The sequence below is a fragment of the Atta colombica genome, unplaced genomic scaffold, assembly GCF_001594045.1.
Source record: "Atta colombica isolate Treedump-2 unplaced genomic scaffold, Acol1.0 scaffold1, whole genome shotgun sequence".
NCBI classification, from domain to species: Eukaryota; Metazoa; Arthropoda; class Insecta; order Hymenoptera; family Formicidae; genus Atta; species Atta colombica.
Window position 1 is genome coordinate 1234454 of NW_017259183.1, and position 11668 is coordinate 1246121.

Genomic DNA, 11668 nt, shown 5'->3' on the forward strand with positions numbered 1-11668 from the left:
TTAGCAGTAAAAAAAAGTACTGATTAGAAATTAGATTGTACAAATACATGGACAAAATTCAAGCGGAAAAGAAATGCAACAACTCGATCGCTGATAAAATTATTGTTTGACAAAGTGCAAACCGAAGATGTTCGTTCTCGTGGGCTGTACGTCCGACTCTTGTTGAAACCGAATCTCATGGGCGTCTAATTTAGTCGGAGCCCAGCATTTTCCGCTCTGTATAAGGATTTTCTTCCGACGCCCGCGATGCCAGCCAGCGTCGCGCTGGATTATTGTGCGGACGGAACGAGTATTGCACTGCAAATGACAATTTGTTAGAGTTCTCTGGGGCTTCCGTTCCTCGTCTCTCTCTGTCTCTCTCTCTCTCTCTCTCTCTCTCTCTCTTTTTCCCTCTGCCTCTCCTCCTCTCCCTCTCTTCTTCCCTCTCCCCCCTCTCTCTATCTCTTTTTCTCCCTTTACCGCACCGAGATCCAGCATACGCGCTACTACCACCGTCAGCCACCACATAACCCTCACCCCCGGTGGTACTGGAAATATTTCAGGAACAGCACTCGGCTCTTGGCACCGTACGTTTCGCGAAAAGAGGAAAATCGCGGAATGGTACATACAACTGCCGGCGTTGGAATTGCATTCTTTTGTCTCATTTCTACATGTAGAATCGTCGCGTGAAAGATTTGGTAGATGAATGGGGAGATTGTAAGTCGAAGGCAAGGAGGAAAGACAAAGACACAACGGTTGGGGCATAAGGCATTAACATGGTGTGAGGCAATATGATAAGGGCGTATTTTAAGCTTCGATGAACATCACTTTTTCTTGTACCATTGTTCCGCCTTGTACCATCCGTATATACAGCATATTCCTCCTTGAGCCTCAATATCGCCGGGTGCAATTGATCGTGAGCCATTTTATATGTTGGGGCGGTAAAAATGTCGCGTTTCCTTTTTTTTTTCTCCTTTCCTCCCTGCACGAGTAAGCCGTCGCTACTTTATTCGGCTGCAGCAAAGCGATTTTTCGTGTTGAGAATGGGGTTACAACTTATTACAAGTCGATCTAACGTACACTGCTTGCATTCGCGACTCAGCGAAACGAGCATCCGTTCTATGACTTCATCTTTTACAATTTTTTAAAGTAGCAACTTCTACTTTCCAATAATTTATATTACAATATAATGAGTAGTTTATATCAGAGTTGGAAACGTTACTTTATAAAAATAACATGTTACGGTTCTTGTTGATTATTTAGAAAGATTCGTTACTTTTTTCATTATTTTTTTGTAATATTAAAATAAGAACTTAAAATTCTAAGCTATAGTCTTAACAAGCCGTTCCTTGTATTAAATTTATCTAATAAATTTTTGATAATTCTTTATATATTAATATTTATGTTTTTTAATACATATACTTATCTTTAAGAAAATAAATTGTAATTTAAAAATAAATCTTTAAGAAATTAAATGTAATTTATAAATGCAGATTTTATTAAAAATTTGTATTAGAAATTTTTGAACATTATTCTTATTATGAATGCATTCCATTATTCGCTGGAAATATATAGTTAACATATACATGTACTATAGATTTTCAATATTGATGACTATCAAAATGTAGCCTAAGATATGAACTACCAAATTTTTTTATATTTAAATTTTTATTATAAATATTTCTAATTAATTATATAAAAACAATGAGATCTATTGAATGGTTATGAAAATAATAAGGATTTGCAGTAACGAATTCAGGTTATTTTTCATTATTTTAGAGACTCTAATCTCTCAATGTCGCGACACGAGAATCAGACACTCTACAGTTAAAGACTGATTTCTCTTTCTCTGCTTTCTAGTTTTATTGAAATCACACGAGAGAAAGAGAGAGAGGGAAACATATATGGTATCTTTCTCTAACGTTCATACGTATCTAACTTAAACTTTAATTCATGGGAATGAAACACTGTGAAACACGTGTTAAATCTAGAATTACTAAAAAAATGGTTGGCTGTGTAGCCCCCTTTTGTAACTAGTTCAACAGCCAAAGGCTATATAATTAAAATGTTTCCCATAGACAGTGAATATCGCTTTATGGGCAAAAAATGTTGGGAGAATAAATTGGAATAAATTGGCCAAAAGACAGTTCATTTCTCTGCGAGGTTAAGTAACATTTGTATAAGTTTATTATAATTTAGTAAACACTATAGTTTTATCTGATGTTCTAAAATAATTTGATGAAGGATTATTATCTTTATAACTATTTAATAGATCTTCAGATGTTCAGAACTATTTCATAAAACATTATTTTTAATTGGTTAGGAAAATTTTACAATAAAATTTTAAAATATAAAATATAAAACAAAATTTTAGCTTAATGATTATTACCGAAGAAAAGCAACGAAAATAATAACAGTATTACAGGTAACGCGTTAGTTTCCAATCTTTTTATATACATATATATGTATATTTTATATTATACTCTTTCCTTATTCTCTCTGTCTCTCTCTCTCTCTCTCTCTCTCTCTCCCCCTTGTTTTAACGTTTTGAAGACAAGTTATATTCTTAGATACATCTCTATATGAATTTCGCAGCTTTAGAAGCAAATCCTACAGATGTTTACAAATATAATTATTATCACTCTTTTATCTGCATATGAGAAAACACGTGTAATTCGATTATCCCAATTTGATTAAACTGAACTGGCTCACATTAACTGAAAATATTTTTATTTTGTTTCATTGTGACGTTTTTATATTGGCAATACATTTTTCAACTCAATATCCTTCTTTATTATTTTTATCTTTACTATTTTCTCCGATTACGAAAGTCTGTGATTAATGCGTAGCGCCGTTAACAACAAATAAATTCTTTCGTGAATAAATTCTGCTCTTACTTCCTCGCCGGCTTTAGCCACCTCGACTTCATTCGTTACGCGTGAAATCGAGCATAAGGATTCTTAATGTACTACCTTGACCAGTCGTTTCGTTTGCTGGATTAACCGAAGGTAACGTTCCTAGACAGCCGCCGGGATAAAATCGTACATTTTCGAATTTTAGCTCGCTTCCCTTCTTAGGAAGTCAATAAATTGTGAAATAAGGCTGGTAAATTTTTTAAAAAGGTTCATCATCTATTTACTCATTATGCTTTATATTTAATTTAAAAATTTTTAAATTTATTTTTTTGTGTGATTAATGTATGAATCATAATATTTGATTTTGTATATAAATATTAATAAAGCGATAGAATTGAATTATTCAAATATACTTACTGACATTAAATTTAACAAAGAAATTTAATAAATAATAGCATTTTATGTCTAATAATATTAATGTTATAACATAATCTACAAAGTTCTTAAGATTATTCTAAGATTATTGTAAGACTATTTTAAAGATTCTCGTCTCTATATTCATAACTTTTATAAACCGAGAAAATTATAATTATTTGTTTTTATATATATAAATAAAATAATGGAATAATGGAATAATGGATTTGAAATAAAAATAAGAGAAAAAAAAATGAAAATATGTATTTCTTAAAAATAATATTTTCTAATAATAGTTAAGTGAAAATCGAGAAATATTTAATAGAAATGGATAAAAGAGATCATATTCAAAGTAGATTTTATAGTGCTTTATAACACTGTGTGCCCGTGAAAATTTTCCAAAGGTCGCGTCGGTTTTATATGACGGGAACATACCCTCTATCATTTCCCCAAGAGATTCGACGAAGTTAGATGTTATAAAAATGGGGCATCGATTTAAAATTGTGAATTTTATGAGGTATAAGTACGGGCTAATAGACTCATTTTTCAATTTCGAATTTTTACAGACGAAATTAAGAGACTTATCGAAAAAATGAATTCTATACCAGTTACTATATACATTTGATTATCTAATAATAAGGGGAAACTGACAACTAATATGAAAAAAATACATTTTTCTAATGCTCTCCATCTGATTCAATTAGCCCCGAGATCAGGGTAATTCGACTAAGATTATTAAAATAAAGATTAATGTATTTTAAGCTACTTCTTTGACTACATATTAATAAAACTTTTATAAAAATATATTTTAAACACAAAGATTCGTTATGCAGGGCAAAACAATGCTTCTTTTTGCAAAATTTGTTCATTTCATGCAACAACACATCGTACGAGCCTAGTTTTCGAGATTGGATATGAGAGAACTAAACTTATAACTGAGAAAAATTTTTTTAAAGGAATAAAATTTTGAATAAGTACTATAAGAGTCATCACTAAATGAGTCATGCAGTTCATGTTGTGGTTAGTCTACTATCCCCATTCGTTCATTTTTTAAAAATATTAATAATGTACGATAACAAAGACACATAAATAAAAAAATCTATTGGACTTTATTAAGTAAGAATTACACTTACTAAGTAGAAATCAAATATCTCAGACAATATCATATATAATTGTAAAACAAAAACTTTAAGAATAAAAATATTTTACTTAGGTGTACGATTTTTTAAAATTGTGACATAATTTTTGTCATAGACGTGTTCGCAACAAGATATAGCAGCTTAGCGGCAATCGCTGTTGCTCAGACGTTTATGGGTCTCGCGTGTTTTGTTTTTAATGTTAGCCTCGATTATTCTACTTGCTTACTTACTTTATAGTCAACTGACCCTGGTCTTCCTTATAATTGTATTGCGCGATTTGTAAGATTTTGAAGTCAAATATGATCACACACACATACACACACACACACACGCGCGCGCGCGCGCGCACACACACACACACACACACACACACACACGCACACACACATATGACATAGATACAAACGTAACTTTTTGACGTTAAATGAATAAATAAAATGAATAAATTTTTTATTGAATAAATAAAATGAATTACATTAATTTTTTTTTTTCACTTATTTGGCGATTGAATAACAAAAGTCCGAAATCATCGCAAAGAAAAATTTTTTTTATATTTATTATATTCTTATCTGCATGATTTGTTTAACTAGTTTTTATCTTGTTCATCTAATTCTGTGATAAGATTTTCAAAAAATTGAAGATGACGGTGTAAAAATGGATTTTTAGTGACATATTAATTGCGGATATTCTCAAAAGCAGTCATATATCATCCACTAATATATGGCAGTTTTCAGAATTAGAGCGAACAATTTATATTGCCAAAAATAGTATATTTTCTTTTATTTAGCTGTATTTAGTACCGAAATTTTTCGCATAAATAAAATCTCTTCTTGCTGATTTATGATTTCTGTCGATTGTCGAATTTTAGAAGACATTAATGTAATTCATTTAATTTGTTTAATAAAAGATTTATTTGAAAAAAGTTGATTTGTGCATATATATGCGCGCGTGTGCGTATGTGTTTGTGATCATATTTGGCGTCTGAGAACCTTAAAAATCTCGCTAGATTGTACACTCAAAATTCACTTTATCAACGTCCTATTCTTACAAGATACAACTTCGCTAAATCCCTTGGGGAAATAATAGAGAACCGTATCTTCCAACATAACCAAACCAAACTCACATGACCTTTGGAAATTTTTAAAAATTGCAATCGAGTACATAAGGTAATGCGCGAATATTCTACAATTTTCAGTTCAAACAAATTGCATGCCGATTATTTGTCAGTCTTGACAAACATATTAGATTTACAGTGCTTTAAGAATTAGTATCAATAATACTAAATTATTAGCCAATTTAATAATAATTTAATTTTGTGATTACGTATTCCAGCTTTCAAACTACGTTTCAAGGCTGATAAATAATCAGCGAGCAGTTTGTTTAAATTAGAAATTGTTGAAATTTGTTGTTACTAAGATTTGTCTTGATTGAATATGCACTGTTAAATCTATAGTATCAAATTTAATCTAATGTGAGTCGCTCTGCTCTTACTAAATACATCATTATTTTTTACCAAAACGATAATTAATTTTCACATTATATCATGATAATTTGACACTGTATATGTAGTATCAAATATGATCATTGTTTTAGTATAAAATAACGATTGAGTAGGAGCAGTGGTGACTCAAGTCAAATTTGACACTACAGATTTAACTTGTGATCTTTTTCATTTATTTGATATTTTTAATAATTAGTTACCTACATCTCTTGTCACTGCAGCGAAATTTGAGATCCATTTATCTTCGAATTCGAGAATTCGTTGTCATTATTTATCCAAAATAAGAAAGTAATGTATTTTCATTCAAAATCAAGTTTTGCTAGTAAATTAGGAACCACAGTATCTAGCGTATTAATAAGCCCGAGTTAGTATACGAGAGTACATGATCTTACGTACGAGTTATGTACACAAGCGCATTCGTGTATCCGTAATCGTGTGAGTGCATATCCGGTACAGGATGCGGAGTACATAAAGAGCAAAGGCATACTAATACATAGTATCTTAGAGAAGGGAATCGCTGAGCTGTACATACGAGCGAGCTGACCCCTTGTTGCAAACCGCGATTCCCGTTTCACCCTTCGACCTGTGCACGCGCGCTAAGGTGTAATAATCTAAAAGGCCTTTCGCAGTACGTTACCCTTGTAGATAGGAACGAATCGGCGAACCTCAAGAATTTTATTCCGCCCTCACCCTTTGATTGCACCATTTTCTAAAGATTAATATCCTCGTGAGTCTGTGGGTTCATAAATGTCGCGCTCGATCGCGATTCTGGATGAGATAACAATTCTGATAAAATGGAGGTCCTAAAATTATTAGAAAATGGTTCTTCTTTTAGAGAAGGGGCATTTATTAGAAATCTAATTATTGTAGAATTTATAATTGCAAACGATTGAGAAATATTGGTGTTAAAATTGTAAATTAAATACTAGATTTCAAATTTAGTTTTAAATTTATTAAAATTATATTTTTCAGGATTTTTACATCTCTTTTTTTATTATATTTTTTTTTCTGTTTTGTATATCAAACAAATTACTATTTTGTTATGGTATCTCATTTAGATAACTGTGCGTTCAACTTGAATTTTTGCTGATAGAAATGAGAACACAATTTATATATTAGTTAGTGAGTTAAAGAATAGCCTTTAAGAGCCAAAACAAGTTGTAAGTATATAAATACACATACTTGATTAAAATAGATAAATATACATACGTTTTAGATCTTCAGTATAAGCTTAATATTCGCAGGAAAATAACATAATCGTAAAATTTGTCAAGAATATAAAAGAGTTAATATTTATTAACTTTTACAATACAAGGTATATAATTTACATATATAAAAAAAAAACAGAAATGTACTGTACAGAAATGGACTGAATTTACAAATTTCATCTCTAGATCTGCTGTATTTGAATATTTTCACGGACGCTTTTTCATGACGCTTCCCTCTCTTCGTTCTATTTTTGTTTATCGATTTGACTTATATACTCCGCGATTATTACGCCTATAATGTTCTCACTATTAGCATCATCTATATATTAGATATCAGCGTTCTCATAATTAAATTATAATTCATCCTTATTCTTGCAGTTTATAATATTATTAATAATTTGTATTTCTTTTTAATCAATATATTGTTTCTGACAGTTTGACGATCATGTATGCACAGATATTATTATCGACCTCGTTATTCATATAAGTACATTTTGTTACAACTCATTTTACAACATCAGCAACATTTTATATTGTATCTATTTTATTTAGTTTTCTGGCATTTAATGAATAACAAGATATGAATCGATGGACTAGTCAATGTATGACCGTATTAACGCTTTTATATTCTTGAATTTTACGATTTTCCTACGAATATTAAGTTTGTACTGAAAAAGATCCAAGATAGAATCGAAACGTATATATATTTATCTATTTTAATAAAATATATTTACACTCACAACCTGCGATGACTCTTAAAGGCTTTTTTTTAACTCATTATTCATTAGAGATTAGATTTATTCATTAGAGACTAATCTGAATTGTTCGTTTATAAATGTATATTGTTACATTAACGTTAAGCTTTTTTACTTAAATCAAATTATAAATTATATTTCATAATTTGTCAAGTGAATCTAACTAAAAAAGATATTAGTACTTTTAATGTTTATTTATTTTTAAAACCAATAGATCGATTCTCTATGAGCAGTATTGTAAATTTCAATCAACGAATCGATCTACCGTTTTGTATCTCATCGCCAATTAGCAATGTTCCAACGAGCACCTACAATTTCGTGAATAAATGGTGTGAACGCAACATTCTCTGAGAAATTACAGAGTTTTTCTAATCACATATTCTTTCGGTATTGATGTATATATTACAAATCGCATCCTTTGTAAAATATAAGTTACTTATGTTGATATTCATTATTTTAAAAAATTACCTTCAAAGATTTATGTGAGTCTATTCTAAACAGAATAGCAAGGGTCATAACTTCTCATATAAGATAACTTGTAAGAACTTATATGTAATTTTATATGTATAATCATTTCGAAAATATTTATGATTTTTTGTAAATCTTATGGCAAGAATTTGTAAAGTATATTGTATAAAGTTATAAACGTTTAATTTAATTTAATTTAATTTAATTTAGTTTATTGCAAAGCTACATGAAAGACTACATGTTAACAGAGCAATATAAAGTATGATACAATAGAGTTATAGTTAACTTAAACATAAATACAATAGACAATAGTAGCTTGCAAATGGTCAGGCGTCAGCAAAATTGCTGTTACAAAGCCTACCTTACAAAGTAACAAAATCAGAATAAGACAACAATGCAATAAGAAGTAAATTTCAGTCATAAGTTCTTACAAGTCTTGTATACAAGAACAAGTTACAATCCTTACTATTCTGCTTAGAATAGACTCATAAATCTTTGAAAGTATATTTTTTAAAATAATATAATGAATATCAACATAAGTAACTTATATTTTATAAAGAATGCGATTTGATGTATAATATACATCCGGAAGAATATGTGATTAGAAAAACTCTGTAATTTCTGAGAGAATGTTTCGTTCACACCATTTATTCACGAAATTGTGTTCATTGGTGTAATTTTGCTAACTGGCGATGAGATACAAAACGATAGATCGATTCGTTGGTTGAAATTTGAATGCGCTTTGTAGATGCTTGTTGCCGGTCCTTTGTGCGGTTCGCTGTCGTATAACTTCGCTGCGCAAATAATTATTACGTATCGCAATCGTTGCAACATACTGGACAAACGCGAAACCTCAACACGTACGCTGAAATAAAATTTTGATGGCCATAAATTACATCCTGTGACAAAAGATAATGATGTCGATCGCATTTGTGTACGTTTAATTCTTTAATTAACTGTTGCAAACGCGACTCTTTATGTGTTGATAAAATCAAACATGCCTATGAATTGGAATAACAAGTATTAAATATTTCTAAAAATCTATATATGGATGTAACGAATGAAGAAAAAAATGAAGTTTTTAGTTAACACATATTTCAAATTTTTTTCAAAGAGACATCAAAATATCTCACATTTCATTTTTCGATATATTTTTTTGTTTTACCATTAAGTAAATTTCGACAATGGAATTTTGTTTAATAATTCCAATACGAAAAAAGATATATAATTTGACGCTATGCAACTGCTTATTCGTGCACGTCAGCTTGCTATTTGGTGAATCGAAATACGATCTAGATTAAATTTTATCGTAAATGACATTTTTTTGCTGTTGTCGACAACATTTCGTTGCAGCAACAGCGAATGTAAAAGAAAAATAAATCGAACAAATAAATGGTGTTTCACATTTGGATTTGAGAATGAAAGCCATTTAAATACTATTTGATATTAAAAATGTATTATAAGCAAATTTTTCTATTTTTATCTTTTTTTATTTATCTATTCCTTGAATAATGAACACCACTAACAGACTTATACTTTTGTTGTATCGCGTTTATATTTTATTATATATTGTGCGGTTAATATTATAAATAATATTTAAATTAAATATTATAAATAATATTTATTTATTTATATTTTGACACTCGTATCAGAGTGTACTTTGATGATTCTTTTATTATAATTTTTGTAAGATTATTATATCATTTTATTTTACTAAAGAAATTAAAGATACTGTTCCATTTGCATAGTTAGCTACTATAGATCATGGCTGCAAACATCAGATATACTTATTACGTGACTGGTTTTTGCAGTCAGAAGTTAAAGCGATAAATTTATTATCCTATTTTCACTGAATATCATATTTAGACGTCTGACGTTATACATTATTCTCTGAATATTAAGTTATGTATGTTTAATTTATTAACTTGAATTTGTGTAAGTATGTATACATATAAAGCGTAGGAGGTTAAATTAATAAATTAAATATATATATTTTATATCCAAATGTTTTAATCATTCTAGAGAATTTATCTGCAGAAATTAATTACCTAACATTAAAATGATTGACGATTTAATTAAAAAAATTTTGACTTGTCATTTTAATGAGTACTTATTGTAAAGAATCTAACTTTTTAATATACTTTTTAATAAAGTCGTAATCTTAATTTACTAGTAATTACAAAATATTAAATTAATTTCTTCGATTTCTATTATGAAAAAGTTACGAGCATATTCATTTTAATGGTTTAATATTAAATCAATAAACTCTATCATTTATATCATTTGCCTATCAAACAGAATTTTTTAATTTAGTCTTCGTTAAGCGGATGCAACAATTACGTGAAAAAAATTGTTATTCGTGGCCAAATGAATCGAGGATGTTATCGAAAACAATTTCTTTTGCTTGGCGAATATCAGTATAACGAGCGCTTATGGCTTGGCCGCCATTACGGAGATTGAATGCAACAACATCCCAGATTTAATTTGAGCGAGCACGAACTTTCACCGAGCACTGCAGATCTTTCTTCCGCGAAATTGAAAAGTCAGCCAACCAATGCGGTTCGGAACTTTGGCGGATTCGGCGGTTCTCTAATTATAGTGGTCGTTAGTCTCAGCGAATCGGACGTTGATTTCATTTCTAACTTTTGTCACCGTACTTTTTTGTATCTGACCTTATCTCCAGCCGTCCTTCAATCTTTCTCACTATGTCTTCATTTCAACTCCTCGAGTCTTTGCAATTCTCGTGCCAGCACGTACAAACCATATTTTTTTATCTCCCAAGAATTTCTTGTAAACGATTACAAAGATTAAATTCTAAAATCCTTGCTAGGTACACAATTTTTAAATGAAGAAATATTCTTTGTGAGCTCTCGATTGCTAATAAATTAAAATATTTTCTTAAAGAGTAATGATTGTTAGTGAACAATATGTCAACAATATGTTTTTCATTAGAAAAATGTTCAAAAATATTTGAAACAGATATTTTATACAAAATATAGTTTTTGGCAAAAGGAAAATTTATTAACTATATTTATTACAAAAATCATAAACATTACGGAAAAAAATATACATGTAATAATTTTATCGGTAAATTATGCTTAGAAATCAAACTTGAACAAATATAAAGAATGAAATAAGAAATATATTACTAAATATTTTAATTGATTTGGATGCATTTATAATTAAATAATCTAAATTTTTGAACATGTTGTATTCGTTGAAAATAAAGCATTGTTTAAAATTACAATGAGAGAAAAATTGTTTGTTGGTATTTGTAACTATAATTACATATTACTATAATTATAATTGTGATTATTTTAGTATTATTAATAATAACTATATATTGTAT